The sequence below is a fragment of the Uloborus diversus genome, chromosome 7 (genome assembly GCF_026930045.1).
Source record: "Uloborus diversus isolate 005 chromosome 7, Udiv.v.3.1, whole genome shotgun sequence".
Taxonomy (NCBI): domain Eukaryota; kingdom Metazoa; phylum Arthropoda; class Arachnida; order Araneae; family Uloboridae; genus Uloborus; species Uloborus diversus.
Genome location: NC_072737.1, coordinates 34513899 through 34539268, shown reverse-complemented (window position 1 = coordinate 34539268; position 25370 = coordinate 34513899). Strand labels below are relative to the sequence as shown.

The window sequence follows — 25370 nt, the reverse complement described above, 5'->3', positions numbered from 1 at the left end:
TCCCAGTCTACAGCGGAAGACACAAATGCTGAAATCCGTCTTCTTCGGACCAAAGAAACATATCTCTTTTTCATTTCATGACAAATGATTAAGTTGTTTTCAGGGCTTTATCTCAGAGAAAAGAGCTTGCCAATTTTTTGCCATTTTTTCCACCGTCGAATACACGCTTCAGAAACAAAAGGATGGAAATCTTCATCTCTGCTCTTGTCAGACAACGATTGCGGAAGTTAATGGAGCGTGGATGATTACGTCAAGCATACTTGCGGAGCAATCTTTCCTGTATGTAACGGAAGAGATAAACGGAACAACAAAGGAGAACGTTCGTGTGGGACTGCGAGAGACGGAAATATTGCAGCTAACTCATTTCAGGAGCAAAGAAGAGGTTGATAACTCAGCTGTATCATTCTTAATTTTGATACTTTTGCAGAATCTTTTGAAACCTTGCTGGAAGAATAATCTAATAAGCATTAAGTATTTAGAAGAAATGGAGGAAAAGCAGTTCCGTTGTGTGGAAGATTTGGTTTTTTTTTTTTTTCAGAATAATGCTTAAAACGCAGGGAAAAAAGGTTTTTTTTCTGCTTTTAGTCAAGATAAAGTTTTAAATCGCCTTAAAGGGAGCATTTCTTTATCTTCTTTATCTTTACTAATAATAAAGCTCAAAATCTCTCTGTCTGTAGGATGTCTGGATCTCTGTGACGCACACAGCGCCTAGACCGTTCAGACGATTTTCATGAAATTTGGCACAAAGTTAGTTTGTAGCATGGGAGTGTGGACCTCAAAGCGATTTTTCGAAAATTCGATTTTGTTCTTTTTCTATTTTAATTTTTAGAACATTTTCCTGAGCAAAATTATCATAAGATGGACGAGTAAATTACGAAATTATCATGACGTGTAATGGGAGAGCGAATGAACATAGCCAATTGGCGAGAAATTCGTCGTCCATTATTTGTAAATATACAGGCGAACCGAATGCCCTATTAATTTTCAACAACGAGCAAAGGCGTGCGGGTACCACTAGTTACTAATAATAAAGCTGAAAGTCTGTCTGGATATCTGGATCTCTCTGTCTGTCTGGATCTCTGTGACGCGCCACAGCGCGTGAACCGTTCGGCCGGTTTTCATGAAATTTGGCACAAAGTTAGTTTGTAGCATGGGGGTGTGCACCTTGAAGCGATTTTTTGAAAATTCGATTTTTTTCTCTTTCTATTCCAATTTTAAGAAAATTTTACCGAACAAAGTATCACAACGTGGAACAGTAAATTACGAAATTATCATAACGTGAAACCGTAACATTGGCGAGCAAATGATCATAGCAAATTGGCGAGAAATTCGTCATCCATTATTTAAATATACAGCAGAACCAAATGACCTTTTAATGTTTCAACTACGGGCAAAGCCGTGCGGGTGCCACTAGTACAAAATAAATGCAACAAATGTGGCTTAATGTAGTGAGTCGGAAATTCCGATAACACTCATATACAGTGTACTCTGAAGGTGGTCAATACCAGCTTGGAGCTACCCATCACAGCCGGCCGCCTTGCCTAGTGGTCAGTGAAGTCTAACTGTGATGGGGAGATATCGGGTTCGAACCCTGGTTCGGGCATGGATGTACTTTCTCTCTCCTGTCCTTGTCCTTTCTTTGTGTGAATGGATTGTTATGCAGTGAATGGTTGCCTAACCTATAAACGGATCTTTATGGCATGAGTGTACAGTGGAAGTCTGACTTCACACTGAATTACGACGCAGAAGGAAAAGTGAAGCAGCACACCTCAAATATCCAGCCTAGCTGGCACGTACCAGGAACTAACCATATTTCCATCTGGTGAGGAACAGATTAAAAATTCTACCTGTACTGTCCAACCACGGATTGCATGGAATTTTTAAACGTCCAGATAAGACGACTTTATGTGAATAAATGGGAAAATTAAAAAATTGATGCGCGTATTCCTCTCATTTGAATGAGACTCTACTTCTGCAAAAGCTGGCATCGGTAAAAAATCATAGATTCGTCCATTTCCGGCTGTAAAACGGATGTTTGTCTTTCCATACAATCCATGGTCAGACAGTAATGATCCACTTTTCGCTTGAAGCATAGGGATAGCTTGTTTGAAAATAATGAACTAGATGTTTGGTCAACAGGCTCTGAAAAGAGCATCAAAACCCTCCATAAATGTTTGAATGTTTTTGATTTAATTTGTACACTAGAAAATCACCCGTCAAGGTATGACGGGTGAAAAATAATTCTACATTCGAACGAAGCAACTGCCTGTTTGGTGATATTTTGATCGTTGAAATTTTAACCTTAACTCCTGTGAATTAACCCTAAAATCCAGTAGATAGCGTTCATTGTCGACCACTTTTTCGTTCCTTCATTCCCCTGAAATGACGCAGTCTTACCAGTAAAACAGTTAAGTTGCCGGATCCAGTTCAGCCTTGTCAAAATAAAACATTTCCCTGCATGTCAAACTTTGCCAGATAATAATATCAAATTTGTTTCATTGTTGGTGAAGTCAGAGCGTTACTCGATCAGTGATATTCGCTTTTATATATATGAGGATGACACTTCAAGCTTTTTCTTCACGCTTCTATTCATATTTGTCATTTCACATTATTTTAATTTTTCTCCTCGTCATTGTTCTTTTTATCTTAGGTAAGAGAAGACGGAAAAATGCATACATAAAATAAAAACAAATATGTATCATATTTAACTTTTTAATTAATAAAATGCTACTCCATTTCCTTTGTTGACAAACTGTTGATCAATTTTGCTCTTAGAGAAAGAAAGTACAGTCTGCGAAATTCAATTAGCAAATTGCTTACCACTATATTCCCTACCCATTTTAGTTCGATAATAGAAATAATGTATCATTTCTGCATTTAAGAAAGAAAGTATAGTTCGCGATTGTTTCGAAACCTAATTATTTTTCAGACTTATATTTTCAACGCATCACAAAGCCCAGCCAAATTTTACCAATTAATTCATTGCTTCACAGAACAGCAAGCCAATCGAATTCCTCTAAATGTAACAGTTTTAATCGATTGCATTTAATGCAGTATTAACACTCACTAGCTTAATAACTTTCTATTTAATCTAGTTTCCTAAAAGTGTTGCCACTAACTTTCATTAAAAACTTTTAACTAAGCACCGGAAAAATAAATTGGACAATGCTGCCATATAAGGGATGTTGTTATTGTTCCTCAGGGATAGAACGCACATAAAGATGCAAATGAATTCGATAATTCGATAAGATTTCCTAGGCTAATATACGACAAGAATCCATTGTAATGTATGCAACAGAAAGCAAGTCATTAATTGTGTTAATGGAATACGTGAACAACACTTAAGTTAGAAAGACAAGGGAAAGTTCTATTGTTTGATGGGCTACTTGAATATAAGAGACAAGACTCTTGGATCTCTGGGGGTTTAAAACATGTGTGAATTTGCATTTCCCCCGTACTCAACAAGAAAAATTACACGAGTTTTCTGTGTTCTGAATTTTTAATGGAAGATTTTGTGAACACTATGCGGTGTTCGTTAGAAGAGATTGTACATTATGAGCTATGAAAGAGAGTTGTGTGATTTAATTGTACGGCGGAAATCGATTCTTTCTTACGTACCTAATATTTAAGCTTGCGTGTTTTTAATTACGATGACCTTGAATTGTTTTCTCCCATTCAAACCTCAAGCTGAGAACTATGCAAAGTATTTAGCGCAAATATAAAGAGTAAACTAACGCAATAACTCTAACTAACTAATGTATTACTCAATAACCATCGATTTCTATAAATAGAGCTATTTGAACACGAAATAAGTCTAGTAATTAACTTTGCCTGCTCAATGACTTAATTAATAGTATTCCTACTAATGAAGACGACTCAAAAGAAGACTAAAACGACTTGAGAAGTGGTGATGAGGATGAAATTGATGAATTCCAGTTTCAAATGCAGATACATTGTGCGCCATTGTCTTTGATGGTTCTTTCATCGTTCACATAAGACAACCTAGGACCGAAATATTTTTGAGGGAGTATCTGATTTCTTTTCAGGATTTTATTGCTTCCGACTGAAAGAGACTGAAAGTAAAAAGAACTGGTGCACCTACAACGAAGCACTAAGGCACATGCACAAAACATATCAGACGAACAGGACAATTATATCATTTTAGAGAAAATGGTTTGCTTCCAAAGAACTGGTTCAGTTTCCTAGAGAATGCAGATAAGGGGGCATAATTGTTTTCCATGATTGCATTAGCTATATCATCGTGTTTTGCTCTTAATGACGTGACGGTTATTTCCGCGAAAGAGACTGGCATTCTTTCATACAACAATGATTTGAAGACGTCTCTTGTGCCATCAAATCATGAGGAAGCTGATTGTAGGATCTTTGCACATATTTTGGATGCTACAGAAAGAGAGCACTGGAGCATAATGCGTAAGAACTGATGACAATGGCACTGTCATTTTAGGTATATCATACTTCCATGAGCTGTACAAAAAGGGAATAAAGATGAAGGGGCTTGACTTTGGAGCTGGAAAACACTTTCGACTTAAATACTAGTCCAAGACTTAGCGAACAAATTCGGTCAGCAAAAATCAGTTGCTATAAGAGGGCCGCATTCATTCTCAGGATGTGACACCACCATTTTTCCGCAAGTCGGGGAAAAGTGACGACATGTAAAAGATGGAAATACAGTCCTGATGTTATTTGGTGCACTCTCATATTTGTCCCAACCTCAAAAAAAAAGAAAGATATACCTGATAAAAATTTCATATTCTTGAATGATTCGTCAAAATTTGCTACTCTTCTTCATGTAACTTGCCGTCTGTAAATGAGGCAAGAAAATGTTTTTGCACCAGCAAATGAAGATCAATGTTTAACTTACCATCCACAGCTGAAGCCCTTACGCAACTTATAAGGTGCTTATCAAGGTGGACATCAGTGGGGTAGTATGTCTAAAAATTTAGCCAACTGTAACAAAAAAAACCCAATTCATTATTCGAGTATTGCAGTAATTGATGAGATGCAACGTTCCTACTTGCTAGAGTTGCCCGAAGTTTCAACTTTAAGCGAATTTATGTCATGCAAGTGTAAAGAAAACTGTCCTCAAAAAACTTTTAGGTGCTTCAAAAATGGACTTTTTTGCACACCGATGTGCAAATACTGCAATGGAAATTATCATGTATATTTTCTGCGTGTAAATTACTTGTAAGTTTAAACGATTTTAATTACCTTCTATATAATTATCGTATTGTACTAATAAATAAACCCCCTAATAAATTTCGAGTGAATAGTCCGATTTGAACATTTTTTTTTTCGAAAGATCTCAGCGAGGACACCTCATTCCCATAGTTCATTTTTTGATTTGAACAATTTTTCGTTCAATTTTGAACGGTTCAAAGGGCTTAACATTAGCATCTATGGGAAAATTCCAGGCAAATACAAATCCTGAACTTAGAGACGAATCGGCTTCAAACAAACTTTGTAGGAAAAATCTTTTGAAGAAGAATATGTATAGAAAATGTTCTTTTGATTTGAATATTTTTTGTTTAATTTTGAAGAGTTCAAATCCTTTAACATTAGCGCTTACGGGGAAACTAAAATTCAATATAAATCCCAAACTTAAAGACGGATTTACTTCAAACAAATTTTGTTGGAAATTAGCTCTCGATTACTAACTCCCGACTCCGACTCCTAGAATTTTAGGGCAGTCGACTTCGACTACAACTCCTGATCCCGAAAATTACACTAGTCTACAAAAAAAGAGCTTTTTGTCTGAATCCTGGTTTTAAATAGCCAATTCCTACTAATTTTGGGTCGAGAAAAACGAATACGGTAGTGGATTTTTTTTAAAATTATCTCTTGTTTTCAAGATACATAAAAGTCTGCTGGAGAAAGATGCACAGCAACCACACATTAATTTAAAGGTAACGTTGTAAAGGAAAAAAAATCCTGTGCAATAAATGTTATTAAATAGGTCTTGTTTTGTTAAATAATGCTTATTTTTCGGAAAACGGTGTCCGCTTTTGGCTTATTGCTGTAAACGCTTCGTTTTCGATTGCTTTTTGTACGTCAAAGAAGGACCATCTCTTGTAATAGTTCAGCAGCATTTGGTGAGCATTAACTCAGCCCAATGACCCTGATATCTGCATTCCATTGTAAAGATATCTTGGTGAGACTTTTCCTCATGCTCACTGCTCATAGCCTTAGTTTTTTAACAAACTATCCTAGAAGAAGTGAAAAAAATAATAGAGCTTCAGAGATACTGGCATTCATCAATGGTCACAATCAGGGATTGTTTGACCAACTGTTTTTAGCTCTCGTCCTCTCTGCTGCTTAGAAATATGTACAATATACTCTCAAAGGCTTCCTGGCTGTTTTTTTTTTCTTCCCTCGCAATATTTTTCTCTTCAAAAACACCGATTTTCATCATTTCGCGCATTTGAAGGGCCGTTAAAAATTCTCTCCTTAACCTTAGCTTCAATATATCTTGGAAATTTTCCTCTAAGGTATTGGAAAATTGTCTTTGTTCACAGCTTTCACGAAGTTCTTCATTATTCCCAGCAGAATGAACATGGGTGGAAGCAGAAATGGGTGGATCTACCTAGAACTCCAAATTTTGGCTGATTTTGGGCATTTTCTCTTCCCATAATTCAAATTTCTTGTATTCCATTTCGGTTTTCATGTCGTGAGATTTTCTATCCCAACCTAGGGTCGAAGTTTCGAGGACAGTCAGTCTCTTGGGGGGGGGGGGGGTGTTTCTATCTGCCGGGAAAAAAGAGCATTAGTGAGAATTCACTAGTGATGTTCCGGATATCTGTATCCGTATCCGTATCCGCGGATATCCGAGGGAAAATAAAGATCTGTATCCGTATCCGTATCCGTTACTTTTTTGACGGATCTGAAACGGATCTTTTCTATTTTAAAAATTTTTAAATATTTGAATAAAAGATTCTTAAATTCCGTTTAAATTAGGTTTTATTCCCTATTTAAACTGTAAGGTATCATTTTAGAATCCAACAGCCCTCTGAGACATGTTTTTCTTTTAATTTTTAGTTTAATATTATTTTTTGTTATTGATATGGGGTTTCTGTTTTTCTTCATTTTGGTTTTTCCCGGAATCCTTCAAAAAACGTCAGACAAAAGTCTCTATTTACTGTTTGTAAAGGTGTTCCCGGCTCTGTTATTCCGTCGATAGGAGTAATTGGGTTTAATGTGTCAGCGCTGCATTTATGCTGAAATAAAATGCGAAAAATTATTTTTAGCCTATCTAGTAGCAGCTTTACATTCTTGCTCCTGTATTCTATATCTACCGAGCAAGCTAGAAATGATTTTTCGCATTCTATTTAAGCATTAATGCTGCGCCGACCCGTTCTTCCAACTCTCCATCAATTTTAATGGAATTTTAATGGAGATTTCTTCAAAGAGTAAATCATAGTCTTTATTATATTTTCGCCGTAAATGACATTTTTGAAGAAAAAGTGTTTTTAATTGACGAGAATACCTTGCGTAATAAATTTTACACTTAGATAGTTGAATTGGGAAAAAATATTTTGAGATCCGTATTCCGTATCCGCGGATCTTGACCCTAATGATCCGTATCCGTATACGCGGATCTACTTTTTTAACGATCAGGCACATCACTGAAATTCACTATCCTAGTTGGTCCAGTATCTTGAAAACTAGAGGTAGTCTCAACTTTTTATGGTGATTTTCGTGTTTTGCGAGGCAAAATACTTCGGAAATAACTATTTTTGAGCTGGCTGCATTGTTGGTGTTGACTAGTGTGTGTTATAAGAACTTCGTATTCCCGACTTCGATTTCGACTACGTAGCTGTGGCAAAAACTTAGACACGGAGGGAAAATAACTGACTCCGACTCTTGGAAATTTAAAGACTTCGACTCTGACTCCGCAAATATTGACAGAGTCGCGGACATCAAGGGAAAATGACCGATTCCGACTCCGAGACTTTGAGTTAAAAACCTTCAACTCCAGAATCTGACTCTTTTACCCCAAAATGAGACTGTCTTCGACTCCGAAGTCATAGGTTTTACTTTAAAATAATTATTATTGATAAGATTTGCTTTTATTTTCACGCTAAAGTTTATGTATTCAGCGTTTGGCGGAGAAATTCGGAGTCTTTTATGTTTCTACATAAAGATATGCGGAGACGATTTTTTTTTTCTTTTTTTTGAGCAATCACGATTGCTTATTGCTTTTATTTGACTGTTTTTGGCGTTCCTATGATTTTATTTTCCCGCCAGCACCCTCTACAGCATCACCGTCGACCGGCTCCTCACGATGCTGCTCCTCTAGCGAAAGCCGTCTCGAGGTTGCGTCCATATCCTACACACACACGCATACATACACACACCTACATACACACACATATATATACATACATACACCTACACACACAAACACTTACACACATACGCATACATACACACACATATATATACATACATACACCTACACACACAAACACTTACACACATACGCATACATACAGACACATACACACACACACACACACAAACACACACACACAAGCACATACACACACCCACAGATACCCTCCCCCACACACACACAAACACACATACACACAAGTACCCATACACTCATGCCTGGACACAAACACACATGCCTACATACACACACACACTCGTGATTGCGAAAAACATAATTTGAATACAAGATGTTAAAATTCTCTTTTTTTTTTTTTTTTTTTTTTGATAATAAAAATATTTCTTGAAGTTGACATTTTATTGCATTTTGTTTATGTTAAAAATACATTTATACATTTTTCTAAAAAGACTTTTGGCAACAGGGTAAAAACAAACTTTTTTTTTTCTTTGACGTAATGTATTTATTTTAAGGAGTTTATTGTTTGTCATTCTCTTTTTTTCTTTTTGAAAGCGAATAAGACTTTTTTAATTGATAAAAACATATTAGCTGATATATATTTCAAAGATGCTGCTACTTAATTTGTTCTTTTATTTATTTTATTTTTTATTGTTTATTTTTTACGCATCTTTTTCTTCAAATGAGCAGGGCATTTTCTATTCCTAGAAAAAATTTCAAGTTAAAATGTTAAAAGTTATGTTTAAAATGATGTGTGATTTTCGCTAATTTAGAGAATATTGATCAGATACCAGAAAGTCGATATTGGTATAAGGGAATGTAGGCTCGAAAATCGATCTCGTTTAAACTAATCTAGGTGCTGTATTCTTCCGTAAATAACAATTCAAATGTCGGTTTCGAGTTTTGGAAAATTACTAGCTTTGTTTATGGTTTTAAAGTTCTAGTTTTATTCTTATAATTAACCAATTTTTATCAGTAAATTTTAAATCATATGTTTGGATTGTCTAATGTTTCGGATTTCTTGGGTTCTACTGTAAATAAATTGATTTTCCTTACTATAGTGTTTTAAAATACATAATAAAACATTTATCAAGCGAACTCTCAAGAAATTTTAAAGATTTTGATTAGTTTCAATTTTGTTTAAAAAGTCGAAGTTTTTATAATTATTATTAAAATTAAAATGTTTCAAGCTGTTTTAATGGCCGTTTAAACTTCAGTGAGCATAATAGAACTTCCAAAAGATGCAATGGGTATTTTTTTAAAAACAAAAAAGAAAAATAATTTTGAATTTTTGTACCAAAAATGGCCGCCAGGGGGAGGGTTGGGGGGGGGGAATGTCTCCTCTTCCAAAAATGCTTATTAATACATTGCCTACATGAATACTAAGTTTTATGATTTTATCACGAAGTGCAGTTTCCGGCCATGTTTTCTACCATAGCCCCAAAGAAAAGTGGAATTCAAACGATAGCTACTTTTTGAGCAATCACGATTGCTAATTGTTTTTTTTTCATTTGACCATCCTTGATGTTTGGTTCTTTATCAGCTTAGAAATTCAGCTCAGGAGTTATCTGCAGGTGCGGCTCTTCAAGTGCTGCGCACTGTCCCCGGAATCCGCTTATCCTGGGCGGAGGCGTCCAGGTCCTACACCCACAGATGCTCACACACGTGCCTACACACCCAGACCCACACGCGCCTTTTTACACATATGCACACACGCCTATATGCACACTCAAATCTATGCACACACACACAAACACACACACATGCCTTTACAGACGCAGACACAGCTATACACACGTAACTGACGAGGAGGAGGAGCAAGCTTTGGGGGAAAGGAGCCGTTTCTAGAAACATAGTAGGGTTCTGTCACAACTCGTGATTGAGAAACACATAATTTGAATTCCAAATTTCAGAATTAAAATTATTATTTTTTAAAATTCAATTTAGTAATTAGAATAGCAAAAATTCGGAAAAGGAGTAAATACCTATTAATAAATTATTAAGTTTGTTTAATTTTTATTTTATGTACACTCGCTCACAGCATGAGGGGTGAAAATGGTTAAACTGTTGATAACGTTATAACCTGTCTACAAAACTAGCTATTTTAGGTCCCAACAGCATCGTTGTAGACGAGTTTTACAGTATATATATTTATTGAGCAATCACGATTGCTAATTGTTTTCATTTGATCGTCCTTGATGTTTTTGGTTCCTTTTTCAACCCCACCGTCCTCTGCAGGTGCGATTCCTCCCGGTAACCACTGCTCCTGGTCGGTGGCGTCCATGTCCTACACACATGCATGCTCATACGCACTCACACACATCCACACACGCGCCTTTACACACATACACACACGCCAACGTACATACACACAGGTCTACGCACACAAGCCTACACATACATAACTATGCACACGTAACCGCCCAAGAGGAGGGACAGGAACCGTTTCTAGAAACAATAAGCGAGTGGGGTAGTAACTAATGTGTAAGGTCCTGTCGCAACTCGTGATTGCAAAAAACATAATTTGAATTCAAAATTTCAGAATTCAAATTAATTTTGAAAATTCAATTTTTTTTATTTATTTGTATTTATTTATTTTTAATTTAATTTATGTATTTATTTTTGACTTATTTATGTTTTTCTTTTTTTTTTTTTTTTGAAATACTGTGTTTATTTTCAAAAGCTTTTTTTTTTTTTTACTCTTTGCTTTTTCTTTTTGAAAATGATTAAAGATGTTTTATGGAAAAAATATATATTAGCTGCATTGTTTAAAAGATGCTACTACTTTATTCGTCCGTTCATCAAAAATATATCCATTTGAACATGATAACAATTTTTTAATAATAATTTTTATTTCAATATATTTTTGATTCACAACATGTGAATTCTTATCTCCGTGGCATGTCACACACCTGGTGTGACTGTTTATGTTGTTTAATAACTTGTTTAATTAAAATTATATATTTTTAACACGCTTTTATTAGCTTCACCTGTATGTATGTATGTATGCATGTATGTATGTATGTATGTATCTTGTAATGGAATCTTGCAGCTCAAATTTCGTCCACTTCCTGCGATCGGATTCTTTTGAAATTTGGCACGCGACCTCAGACCCGATGACAATGCAATATTCTATAATCAAATTAATTAATTAACTCTTTTAATTGTTAGTTTCCTCCAACTTTAAGCAATATTTTGGCATAAATCCAACAATGTAAAAAAGGAAAAATTTTAAAAAATACATTAAAAAATGCTCGCAAAAATTATTTCAAAATATCTACAAAAACCTTTAATTTTTCTGCATCAGACAAAATTTGTTCCCATGTTCCAAGGTAATTAGAACATGAAATATAACTGTTTTTAACTAATTTCATGCCAAAATTTAGGTGAGCCTTCAATTGGAAATTCATTGCTGATCAGACCATTGTTGAACAAAACTTTTATTCAAATGCATCTCAAATTTTCAAAGTAATATAAATATGATTTCCGCAAACATACATCGATGACTCACAGTCCATCGGGGTGCCGTTGTCTTAACTTTATGATATTACCTCGCACTCGTTTCATAAATAATTTCGTTGCCTGATAATTCTCCAACATAAGACTAAAAAACAGAAAAATAAAATAATATTTTAAAAAACTAAAAAAACACGCTTTCGTAGCAAAATGAACTAAAAAGTGAAAAATAATCTTTGGATGATAGTAGTTGACCAATCCCTTAATTTTAATGTAATACAAAAAGCGTGGGGGGCTTCTTATCAGTTGTCTTTAATTTCTTCCATTTGTTGTCCAAGCAAAAATGTAAATAGACAGCACCCCACGCTTTTTTGTATTACATTAAAATTAAGTGATTGGTCAACTACTGTCATCCAAAGATTATTTTTCACTTTTTAGTTCATTTTGCTACGAAAGCGTGTTTTTTTAGTTTTTTAAAATATTATTTTATTTTATTTATTATTTCTTTCACAAGTGTCTCAAATACTAATTTTTTAAGTATATTTATTTTTTTTAATATTGTGTTTTAGTTCGTTTTAGCAGGAAAAAGAATTATGTCAGCAATGAATTACAACCACAAAATGTCATTTCTCATTAACAGATGGTAGTAATGACATCACATTTTACTTCCCACGATCCAAGGGAGCCCCCTCGTTTATTTTCAGCCGTAAAGAAGTTGTGAGATTTTTGTTTCAAAACAAGAAGATAGATTTTGTTTCAGAAACCAAGTGTGGTTATTTGGAATTCTCACATCCGTGAACTTGAAATTCAGGGATATTAATATATAAAAAAAAAGAAGCACATATGTTTTCATATGCTTAACATGTGCAGATTATAGAAACGAAGAAAAAGTTTTCCCCCTAAAAATGTATCAATTAGGCCTATATTAATGGAAAATTCCTCACCTCCGTGACAGACCCTATCAATGTCATTATTTCGAGGGCGAAAATAAATGATAGAGGGGCGAAATACAACAATTTAAGGCAGTCTACCAAAATTATAAATTGCCAGTATATTCTCAAATTTAATAATTTAGAAGTATATTAATATTATACACTTTTTAACACACATTTGAACTAAAAGGATAACTAAAATTTGAGCAGTACTTTAATTAAGAGAGCTAAAATATTAAAGTCACACTAATCATTAAAATAGCTCATTGTTTGTACAATTAACAAAATTTCTACTTTGATATTAAATTTTTCTCTATTTTCAAACACTAAAAGTTTCTTTTTTTTTTTTAATTTTCTTGAACAAGGTATCTTTTTTAAAATTATTTTTGTTATTTATGAGTAAAATAATTGGAAGTTAGCTGGACCATTGTTCGTGGTTACTTCTAGCAGGTTGCACTTTCATGTAAGAATAGAAAAAAATAAATAAAAGGCTTTGAAATTGAAAAATATTTTCATTCAAAAGTTACACATTCTAGAGAATGGCCCATCTATTTTATCAGATAAGAGAGCACGATTTGCAGTCTTAGCTAATTTTGAGAATATTCATTGGATACTATAAAGTAGGTATTGGTATACGGAAAGGGGGATTTTTCAAGACAGCTTATTTTATTCGCAACTCCAGAGTGCGAATACGCTACATTTCGGTGAGTTATAATACTACCGAAAAGGGTAAAACATTCCGTTCCACGTGCTTTTTTCGGGGTAAATTCGAGTCCCTATGTGACTAAATTGCTGTCTTGAGACAGTTTGTGGTAGAAGAATAGAAAAGAAAGCTTCCTGCAAACACGATGAAAAGGTATACTTTCATTCACTATTCGGAACTCCAGCGCTCGAATACGCTACCTTGCGGTGATTTACAAAACTGCAATTGAAACTAAAACATTGCCACGTTGCGTTCCACGTGTGTCTGTTGACGTAAACACAGGCAGTTTGTTCTGAGTATTTATTAACGCAATCGATGTGTCTTAGTTTGCTTTCAGCTACAGAAATTAATTCCTCCCTTAGTAGTATTCTCGAGCTTCTCAAAATAATGTTAGTTTTCATTATTTCCTTAATAATTGGTGAAAGCGAAAATTCTGGATTAACAAACTTGGATAACGTTATACAAGGTAAAAATTTTTATTGTTTTGTATGAATTTGGAGGAATATGGGTTTTTTTTAATCTTAAATTAATTAAACTTGCCATATTTTACAGCAACATTTAGTTGGAATGGACAGTATGCAAAATATTTTCTTGAATATATTATCGTAGAACAAAATTAATAACCGAGAAAGAATTTACTTTATTCCTTTTATTCTCAGCTGAAAGGTTTCGCCAAATTTGTTTAGGATTATAGTTTTAGTATAGTGCGAGCAAAGTAGCCTTGGCGAGATTTCGCGTTTTTAGTTAAACCATTTTTAATTTTTATCATGAGTGGAATAAAATGGTAGTAAGATTACAGAATTCGATAAGTGAAAAGAAATAATGGTCAATCAACTGAAAAGAAAACTACCACCATATATCCGTGAGAATTTTGTTGATGATTTGCATAACATGACACAATTAAATCGTAACTCAGAAATTAGAAAAATCAAAACAGAAAATTTTTAAATTAACCGATTCGGGAATTCGAGAGAAATAACTCAGCGCTAGCCAAGCAAGGCAAAAAAGTATCATCTTCTTTCGATAACAATTTGTAATGTCATATTGAATTTTCTAGCATTAATTGTTATTCTTGTCAGGACACAATTATTATTTAGTTTTATCAAGAATTGATAAATATCGAATTCAACATCGTGGAAATAGCTGCTTAGAACTACGAATTACGTAGTTTGCATTAATCTTTGACGTTTAGTAATGCTTCTTGAATTCTCATTTCTTTCTACGTGGGCCAGAATATCCACAAGACTTTGAAAATTAATTTAAAAAGAATGAAGCGAAAAAATCATACGTACGAACAAAAATCACAACACTTTTAGCATTTTCTTCGTTACCATGTGCGTTTGTTTTAGTTTTTAAGTCCGCCATTAGACAGTGACTTCAGTGCCCCCTATAGTTCGTTGGAGTTGCGAATAAGCTTCATAGCAAGTTTGAGTTGCGTCATGTGTTTGTTTTACCTTTTTCAGCCGCCATTAGACTAAAGCTGCAGCGCTCTCAATATTTAATTGGAGCGCTGTATATTAGAGCGCAATATTTTATTCTATAATGGAACTTTTTAGATGCTGTTAAATTGGGGAAGTTAAGAGGGACTGTTGTTTGTTAAGAATGATTGATCCTTGAAGATTCCTTGTAGTATACGTGAAAACCCATCGCCGAAATTAGTTTTAAATTTTTCCGCTTTTTGATTTCATGTTTTATTTGAGATTTCCCTTTGGGAGTTCGCAAGAGATTACTGTGACCTCCAAAAAAATCCTTTTTCAGCAAATTTTGTCTGACGAATCGGCAAAATATATATATTTCTTTCTTTCTCTTTTTTAATGAGGTTTAATTTCTCTTCTCATTGCAAGTAGGTACGTGTGCATGTTCGCATTTTATCATTCGGTAGGATTCAAAGTTTCATTCAGTAAATTGAGATTTTTCTCCTGCCAATTCGGAACTCCAGCGCTCGAATACGCTACCTTGCGGTGATTTACAAAACTGCCGATGGAACTAAAACATTGCCACGTTTTAGTTCCATGTGTGTCTGTTGACGTAAACACAGGCAGTTTGTTCTGAGTATTTATTAACGCAATCGATGTGTCTTAGTTTGCTTTCAGTTACAGAAATTAATTCGTCCCCTAAGAGTATTCTCGAGCTTCTCAAAATAGTGTTAGTTTTCCTTATTTCTTTCAAAAAAGTATTAAATGGTGGACGCGTAAACAAGAAAACTCTGGATTAACAAAATTGGATAACGTTATACCAGGTAAAATTTTTTATTGTTTTGTATGAATTTGTAAGAATATGAGTTTTTTTTAATCTTAAATTAATTTAACTAATCATATTTTACAGCAGCATTTAGTTGGAATGGACAGTATGCAAAATATTTTCTTGGATTTATTATCGTAGAACAAAATGAAAAATGTTTAACCTAGAAAGAATTTACTTTATTCCTTTTATTCTCAGCTGAAAGGTTTCGCCAAATTTGTTTAGGGTTATAATTTTGGTATTGTGCGAGCAAAGTAGCCTTGGTGAGATTTCGCGTTTTTAGTTAAACCATTTTTAATTTTTATCATGAGTGGAATAAAATGGTAGTAAGATTACAGAATTCGATAAGTGAAAAGAAATAATGGTCAATCAACTGAAAAGAAATAATGGTCAATCAACTGAAAAGAAAACTACCACCATATATCCGTGAGAATTTTGTTGATGATTTGCATAACATGACACAATTAAATCGTAACTCAGAAATTAGAAAAATCGAAACAGAAAATTTTTAAATGAACCGATTCGGGAATTCGAGAGAAATAACTCAGCTACAAATGGAAAAAAAATAAGCGCTAGCCAAGCAAGGCAAAGAAGTGTCATCTTCTTTCGATAATAATTTGTAATGTCATATCGAATTTTCTAGCATTAATTGTTGTTCTTGTCAGGCCACAATTATTATTTAGTTTTATCAAGAATTGATAAATATCGAATTCAACATCATGGAAATAGCTGCTTAGAACTACGAAGTACGTAGTTTGCATTAATCTTTGACGTTTAGTAATGCTTCTTGAATTCTCATTTCTTTCTACGTGGGCCAGAATATCCACAAGACTTTGAAAATTAATTTAAAAAGAATAAAGCGAAAAAATCATACGTACGAACAAAAATCACAACACTTTTAGCATTTTCTTCGTTACCATGTGCGTTTGTTTTAGTTTTCAATTCCGCCATTAGACAGTGACTTCAGTGCCCCCTACAGTTCGTTGGAGTTGCGAATATTTTAAGTTCGTGCAATCCCTGCTTATGCTTTACTTGGAGGTAACTTTATTTGTAGCCTTGGATGAGTCTATGTATTCATTTTCAAAATACAACAGAGCTAAAAGAAATTTCAGTCATTCCCTTTTCCCTGTATGAAAAGGTAATTTTACGTTTTCATACAGGTTTTCTAGCCTTTACAAAAGGACATCATAAGCTTGAGCTTTGAAGCCTTCAAAATATTTATCATGATATAAGTTTCGTAAAGAAAGGAAACACCTCAACTCTTAAGTTTGGCGGCAAAGTTTTGTTTCCTTCCCGGTTTCGCGCCTTTCAAATGACAGAGACACGTTCGGTTAGAGACCGAAAGATTCTGAAAGCGTCAGGGTGAAATAGTGCAATATTTTCGCTTTTCTGTACGATTTTCTTATCGTTCATGCTGCCATCTAGTGGATAAATGTGTGAGTATCGATCAAAAATTATTATAAAAATAAGGTTGCAAGGCCCTCTATTAATGGAGGTCCTCCTTTTTTCTTTGTTTTAGTATTCATTTTTTCTTTATAATTAGCAAAAATATAAATATTCGAATAATTAAAAAGGCTAATAATTTTGTTTACGGTGGAAAAAAATGAAAAAATACTTTTTCATTTACATGCATGATTATTTACATTAGATAGTGCAATCTTATTAAGGAAAGAGAAGAAGAATGCATTATTTTTAGCTACTCTTGGTATAAATGGGTGAATAAATAAATTTTCAAATTCAGTAATATTTTAACATGATAAAATTCAAATCGCCTGCAATTTTTAGTAATAGCAAAATTATTCAAATAGACAAGAATAAGGTAGAGCATTATTAAAGGGTTTTTTTTTTCATTTGCGTTATTCTGAATAAGTATATTGCGCATTCACATGAAATAGACTTAATGTATGTAATAGCTACGATTCATGAAAACAATAATTTAAAATTGGACGAAAAAATTGCAAACATTGAACGTTCTTGGGAATTGGTATTTGTTACATTTGGAGGATGTAAAATTAATCCTCTGAACAAAAAAGTTCATGTAACCTCAACTGATGAAAGTATTCAGTCAACTTCGCTAAAAAGTACTTTAGAAATGGAAAAAAAAGCATTGATAGAATTATTTTCTTTCTATTCACTTACTTTTTACAATTAGCATTCATATGAATTAATCCCAGGTGAAAATAACTTCTTACAATAGAATAAAAGTTATTAAATTAGTTCGTTGATAATAATCATATTATAAAAAAAATGAAAATGGTGCTGAAAAATGTCTGTTAATTAAAAGTGAACAACGAAAATTTTTGAATGAAAAAAAAAAAACACTTCAAATTCGTTTACAGCAAATTTAATGATGAACATTAAACATAACAGTTAAAAATATGAGTTTCTGTTTTACATCAACTACAGACAAAAGCGCTCAAATATTTTACTGTGCAAGACTCTCATATGTGAAACACATTTTCTATGTTAAAATTCTATATGTAAATAGTTTGTGATAATGATAAAGGTTAGAAATGACTACTTAACATCAGGGATTGGATTTTTTAATTTTTTTTAAATCAAAAAATTCGGATTTTTTTTATTTAGATTTTTTTTTTAGTCTTGAAACATTTGTAGTTATCAATTATCATTATTGATCTTTTGGTGCAAGTCCAGAGGCATAGTTCATAGTAAATTTTTATCATAAAATGTTTGTACATTGTGCATAGCAATCTAGAATTTTTTCTAAGTCCCCTTCTCTCCCCTTTTTCACACAGTTTTCAAACAGAATTTTCTCTTTTTATAAAAGAAAACTGTCACACATGATAATAGAAGTTTTACAATGATAATTAAAAATCCTTGCGTACAAATTTCGTTACTACAAGGTTTCAACTCTAGCTGGTCTGCCCCCCCCCCCCCCCCCTTCCCCAGCTACTACCACCAATCATTCATTTATACGTCTAGGAAACATTGGTGCTACTATATTTCCTAAAATTTTAATTTTTATACTTTTTTCAAGATAAATTCTTAAAATTTGACAATTTTCTATGCGTATCAACTCAGAGTCGACTAAAGTTATTAAATAAATTCAATTGGGGTGAATAAGGCAATTGTTAGTTAATGATTGAATAAGTAAACGAATTGAACTATGTCACTTTGCCCAGCATGCACTTGACTAATTTAAGAAAACGTTAAAAAAAAAGAGAAAAAAATTAATTTGAATTTTGACATCTTAAATTCAAATTATGTTTTTCGCAATCACGAGTGTGTGTATGTAGGCGTGTGTTTGTGCGTGCGGGGTATGTGTGTTTGTGTGTAGGGGGTATGTGCATGTGTGTGTAGGCATACGTGTTTGTGTCTGTGTGCAGGCATGAATGTGTGAATAGTGGTGTGTATGTGTGTATGTATGTTTTTGTGTGTGAGTGTGTATGTAGGTGTATGTGTGTGTATGTATGTGTAGGTGTCTGTATGTATGCGTGTGTATGTGTGTGTAGGTGTATGCGTGTGTATGTGTGTGTAGTTTTGTATGTATGCGCGTGTGTGTAGGACATGGATGCAACCTGGAGACGGCTTTCGCTAGAGGAGCAGCATCGTGAGGAGCCGGTCGACGTTGATGGTGCGGAGGGTGGCGGTGGGAAAATAAAATGATAGCACGCCAAAAACAGTCAAAATGAAAGCAATAAGCAATCGTGATTGCTCAAAAAAAATTCTTGACTGACAACCAAATATTAAAATATGAGGCTTGCGTGTGCGTAGAACTGTGTGTATGCACGCAGGCATGTGTGTGTATGCATGTAGGCGTGTGTGTATGCATGTAGGCGTGTGTGTATGCAAGTAGGCGTGTGTGTATGCATGTAGGCGCGTGTGTTGGTGTGTAAAGGCTTGTGTATGAGCGTGTGTGTGCGTGTGTATGAGCGTGTGTGTAGGAAATGGACGCCATCGACCAGGAGGCAGTGCTCGGAGCCGCGCCTGCAGAGGACGGTGAGCGGTGGTGCTGCAGAGGCTACCTGGTCCAAGCTGAAAAAGGCACGGACACCAAAAACGGTCAAATGAAAACAATAAGCAATCGTGATTGCTCAAAAAAAAAACCCGTTGATTTGAATCAAGAAATTGTTTTAACAAAATCATTGATTAAAATCAGTTGATTTTATTTTTATTAATTAAATTTGAATTTTTAGAATGTATTGCTCTAAATTTAACTGCACTGAATGATACAATCTTAACTTCAACTGGCTAACATAGATTATTCTTGCAATATTGCTTTTATTCCAAAATTACAGTTCGGAAAAAGGTATATATAAAAAAATCGCATTTTTTCTTATACACCATGACTTTAAACTTATTAAGTAAAGTAATTGTTTAACACATTATTTTACACTAAAAATGTACCTGATGATGGAACCCTTATCATTAAGAGAGGGGTGTCCACCAAGGGGGGGGGGGGGGAGGGTCATGCCGCAGATTGATCCATTGAAATTTTTATAGGGGTTGCTTTTAGGAGTATTTTTCTCAATTTTGGGAAGCTCTTGATAGGGGGGGGACTTCGTGACATTTAGGGGGGGGTGCTCTTTCCCCTTAGGAAGAGGGGCACCCCTGATTAAGCAAAGTGTTAAACAAAATTGCATCTTATCTGTACGTTATAATTTATTTATGAATCTTAAGAATTTATTGAATATTCTAAGAACTAATGCTAATTTTAAGAGTAAGCTAAAAGGTTCATCAGTTCAGACTGGTTTATAATCAAGTTTTAACAATTGCCTTATTCACCCCAATTAAATCTATTTCAGAACTTTTGTCGACTCTAAGCTGATAAACATAGAAAACTGCCAAATTTTAAGATTTTTTCTTCTATAAAATGTGAAACATATAATAATAGAAATAGGGGTACCACTGTTTCCTAGAAGTATATAGTTGAAGGATTGGTGGTAGTAGCTGGGGGAAGGGGGGGGGGGAGCAGAGCAGCTAGATTTGAAAACTAGTGGTTGATAGTCAAAATTTGTTCTGAAGGATTTCTAATTGTCATTGTAAAACTTCTATCATCATGTATGACAATTTTCAGTTTAAAAAAAGAGAAAATCATACTTGAAAACTGCTTGAAAAAAGGGGAAGAAGAGACTGGGGGAAAAATTGCAGGTTACTTTTCACAATGTACATGCACAGACATTTTATGATAAAAATTTACTATGGACTATGCCTATAGACTTGCACTAAAAGATCAAAATAAAAATTCTATGAACCTTTTTTAAATTTTAAACGCTAAATTTATTTTGAATCATACATTATTTGTGGTAAAACTGGTCTACTTATATACCTATTATTCAAACATAGCTACTGCCATGAAATGAAAATAGCTAAAAAGTTGCTATTTCATCTATTGTGTGGGAAATATATTACGTTTTTAAATGTAAAGTAGGGTTGGATGGGGTAAGTGGGACCCCTTTTGAGAATAGTTCGTTTTTGAAACCTTATGCATAAGTTCTGAAGCAAAAACTTTTAACCTTATTGTCTTATTTTATCTTATATATTATTAATAAACAAAAGTTCTTCATTATTTTCTAAAATAATGCTTTAAATATTCTTAACGATTATATTTTTAAAACAATCGGATGGGCCTTCCACTTACCCCATAGTAAGGCAGGGCCGGCTCTAGTAGTTCTGTCGCCCTAGGCGACATTGACTATTGCCGCACCCCAATCACCCCCATCGAATAATAATAATCATAATATAAAATAATAATATGGGTTTTGCATATCCAAGCTGTGGCACACACTTTAAGTTGTCTTTTTCATTAATAAAATAGTGCATCTTATATCACTGATACGGATGTCAATATTTTCAAAAGACTTTTAAACCACGCAATTTGCAGCCTCTAAAACTAAATTGAATTTTTAGTTATATTCCGAACTATGCTTTGCATGTCCAAGCACTGATACAAACTCTAAATTATTTGTACTTTTACCCTTGAAGACGTGAATCTTATGGCGCTGGAACAGAGTTTCATACTTCGAAATTTGCCGCCCCTAAAATCTGCCACCCTAGGTGGCCGCCTACCCCAGGAGCCGGGCGTGAGTAAGGGGTAAGTGGGTTACCCCCTTTATTTTAAATTTAAATAAAGTATATCTAAAAATGCGGTGCGGTATATTTTTAGTGTTTATTTATTTATTTATTTTTTTTTTTTTTGACATTTATATAAGATATTTACTGTCTTTTAAATCTGTATCACGAAAAATATTAAAACGAAAAACAAAGCAATTTTATTTGTGAAATTTATTGAAAGTCTATAGGGACATATATTTTACTTTTACGTATAAAGGTGTGTTTAATGAACGTAATACAGTTGATTAAGATAAATTTGAGTAAATTTGCCAAAATTATAAGTTAAAAAAAATAATTGGAAACACTAAATGACTGCGTCTTTGTAAAAAAGAACCATTATCGTTTCATCCTCAGTAATTTTCCCAATATCTTCTGCACAATGCCAATAAAAAGTGTCACTATTTCTATTCGTTCTTGAAAATTCAACACTATTTTTAATTTGTAACATCAACTTCCAACATTAGACCTACTTAAATCAAACGTCTCACAAATACATAATCACCAGCTTTATAGCTCAACCATCAATTCCTATACTAAGTCGTCATAGTTGTCTTGTATTTCGCCAATACAAATACTTAATCAGAGTTGCTCTTTATTTTGAAATTCCAATTCCATTTCCATCAATTCCTATACTAAGTCGTCATAGTTGTCTCGTATTTCGCCAATACAAATACTTAATCAGAGTTGCTCTTTATTTTGAAATTCCCATTATTATAGGGGGACCCTACCCGATAGTGAGGAGGTTAGGTATAATACACACTTATTTAGTAGATGTGTATAATACCCACTTACCACGTATATCAAAAGTGTACGGGGTAAGTGGGACCCCTCCTCTTAAACACTTATTAATAATATTTTATTCAAAAATTCTTGTTGCTGTATGAACTTTAAGGGTGAAAAATCAATTATCATAAAAATAATAAAAACTAACCTGGAAACACTTCTTTGAAAAATGTTGCTTGAACTCTCAAAAAGAATTTCTTCAGATTTTTTTAAGCAATCACGATTGCTTATTGCTTTTATTTGACTGCTTTTGGCGTCCTATCATTTTATTTTCCCACCGCCACAATCCGCACCATCACCGTCGACCGGCTCCTGCTCCTATAGCGAAAGCCGTCTCCAGGTTGCAGCCATATCCTACACACACGCGCATACATACACAACTACACACACACACGCACACATACACATAAAAACCTACACACATACACCTGCACACACATACACACACAAACTCATGCACATACAAACACCTACACATACACACTAAAAAACATACACACATTCATACACACAACTACCCACACACTTATGCCAGCACACAGACACAAACACACATGCCTACACACATACACATACCCCTACACACAAACACACATACCCCCCACACACAAACACACATACCCTCCACACACAAACACACATACCCCCACACACAAACACACATGCCTACATACACACACTCGTGATTGCGAAAAACATAATTTGAATTCAAGATGTCAAAATTCAAATTAATTTTTCTTTTTTTTTTTTTTTTGACTAAGTGCTATGACTTAGAAAATTTTCACGAATCCCAAATATGTGCTAAACCAATTACTGTGATGAAATTTAACATGATCTGTGCAAAAGAGTTTGAAAGAGTTGAAGAGAGTTTTAAGGGTTGTTTATCCCTATTTCAGTTTTAGGGGGGTGACCCACTTACCGCAGTGACCCACGTCCCCGAACCAACCCTAATCTACCAATGTTTCAAGATTTAAAAAAATCTGAATGAAAAAGTCCGAGTTTTTTGATTAAAAAAGAAAATTAAAAAATCACAAACCCTGATCATTTCTAATACCCTATATCATTATTACAATAAAACTATTTTCATACAGAATTTCAACATAGAAAATGTTTCACATGTGAGCGTCTTGCCGTCTAAAATGTTTGAACGCTTTTTTTTTTTTTTTGTATTTGATGTTAGACTGAAATTCATAATTTAAACTGATATGTTCATCGTTAAACTTGTTGTAAACGAATTTGAATTTTTTTTTCAATTAAAAATTTTTGTTGCTCACTTTTAATTAACTGAAATTTCTTCAGCACCCTTTTCACTTTTTAAAGATATGATTAACAACAAACTAGTTTAATAACTTTTATTCTATTGTACATAGCTATTTTTCAACTGACATTAATTATTAATGAATACTAAGTGTAAAAATTAAATGAATAGGAAGAAAATAATTCCATCAATACTTTTTTCATTCATTTCTAAAATATTTTTTACCGAAGTTTATTGAGTACTTTCATCAGTTGAGGTTACATGAATTTTTTTGTTCAGAGGATTAATTTTACATCCTCATCCGAATGTAAAAAATTACCAATTCCCAAGAACGTCCAATGTTTGTCGTCCAATTTTAAATTACTCTTTTTATGAATCGTAGCTCTTACATATCTTAAGTCTATTTCATGCAAATGCACAATGTATTTATTCCGAATAACCCAAATGAAAAAACGTTTAATAATACTACTTTATTCCTGTCCGTTTGAATAATTTTATTATTACTAACAATTATAGGCAATTTGACTTTTATAATGTTTATATATTAATAAATTTGAAAATTTATTTATTCACCCATTTACACCAAATGTAACCAAAAATAATACATTCTTCTTCTCTTTTCTTTATAAGATTGCACTAAAGTAAATAATTATGTATGTAAATGAAAAAGTCTATTTTTCATTTTTTTTAAATCATAAACGCTAAATGTAACCTTTTTAATTCTTCAAATATTTATATTTTGACTAATTATAAAGAATAAATGAATACGGAGCAAAAAAGAAGACAACTTTAATGGCTTTGCAAGCTTATTTTATAATTAATATTGATTGATATTCATACATTTGTTCACTAGATGGCAGCATGAACGATAAGAAAATCAAGTAGAAAAGCGAAGATATTGCACTATTTCACCCTGACGCTTTCAGAATCTTTCGGTCCCTAACCAAACGTGACAGAGACAGCTCTTTAATTTTGCTTGTTGGGGTATTTTTAGTCTCGCTTGGAATTATATTCATTTTATAACTTTCTGATCTGTTTTATTTGTTCAAGAAGTATTATAAAGTAAGTCTATTGTATATCTAGTAAAATATTAATTAATCTAAATGTCATATATTGAGATTTTGAATGTTTTTGTTGTTAGAAATTGAATTACGCTTTCCAACTAAGGCGATGTTAAGGAGGAACTAATGACAAAAGAACAAATGACAAAGGAGGAACACAATACTGTTTTTTTTTCTTTTTATGTCTGAATCTAAACCTTTCTGAGAATCTTTTTTGGACTTTGCTCTTTGTCTAAACTTTGTCTGAACTTTGTAAAAGAATGATACCAATCTGACTCTTTGCCCTTTTTGGAAAAACTTTCAAACGCGTTTTCCTGCAACCACCTTTTACTGAGCATTTTGATGTCTCAAATTAGCGTGTAGGTTTCAATTGTCATTGATGATTTGTAGCATTCATTGAGCTTATATGTTTCAGATGTATAAAACCTGGCCCCTCATTTCAATTCATTCGGGGTATGGGGGGGGGGGGCAAAGGGTATGGCAGAAACAAAACAAA

At 33.6% G+C, this 25370-nt stretch overlaps 1 protein-coding gene across 1 annotated transcript in view; it reads left to right on the top strand.

Moving 5' to 3' along the window:
• The first annotated feature begins 24775 nt into the window (after positions 1–24775).
• The window catches only part of LOC129225498 (DNA replication licensing factor mcm4-A-like), a 42885-nt gene continuing 42290 nt past the window's right edge, over positions 24776–25370 (top strand). The window contains exon 1 of the mRNA XM_054859926.1: positions 24776–24875. The gene's annotated coding sequence lies outside the window, so the exon portion shown is untranslated. The remainder of the gene's footprint in view (positions 24876–25370) is intronic.